At 26.8% G+C, this 537-nt stretch overlaps 1 protein-coding gene across 1 annotated transcript in view; it reads left to right on the top strand.

Annotated features, from left to right (window-relative positions):
- LOC108756170 (monocarboxylate transporter 4-like) overlaps positions 1–537 on the top strand; it is a 35,217-nt gene that overhangs the window by 33,744 nt on the left and 936 nt on the right. The gene's annotated exons all lie outside the window — the stretch shown is intronic.

Here is a 537-nt window from a genome sequence, read left to right as displayed (position 1 = left end):
TATTAAAATCATTCTATCCATGTGAAGTTTATTTTAGAAACAATTTCACATTTAGATTGGATAACTTGCAAATTGCACGATAATAATATTCTTTCTTTTTCTTATTTATAAAATTATTTTCAAAAATAGCATTATTGCAAGATAATTCTAGCATTCATAATTTCTTCATTATACAATATATTTTGAGGAACGATGAGAACGATGAATTAAAGAGACTGTCTATTAAATCATAGCGTGCTAATTATATTTTATACAAATTTTCTTTGTATTTTTGAAATTATAAAAAATATTTTCCGACGAAATAAAGTTCCACTCGAGTCCTTTTCTTCGTACACGAGACGGAAAATAAGGCCGTGTTCCAATACTGAACATTTACTATACAGTATATACGTACCATGTACTATAGATTTTCAGTATCGGTAGGATAATAGCAAATTCAATTGAATGCATTGGTGTGCACTGATGCACATTAAAATCATTGTACATTGTTTTAATTTGAGTGTAAAAAAGTGAAACGCAAAATTTCGAATTATAAAA

The sequence above is a fragment of the Trachymyrmex septentrionalis genome, unplaced genomic scaffold, assembly GCF_001594115.1.
Source record: "Trachymyrmex septentrionalis isolate Tsep2-gDNA-1 unplaced genomic scaffold, Tsep1.0 scaffold97, whole genome shotgun sequence".
Taxonomy (NCBI): Eukaryota; Metazoa; Arthropoda; class Insecta; order Hymenoptera; family Formicidae; genus Trachymyrmex; species Trachymyrmex septentrionalis.
This window is presented reverse-complemented; position numbering and strand designations above follow the sequence as displayed.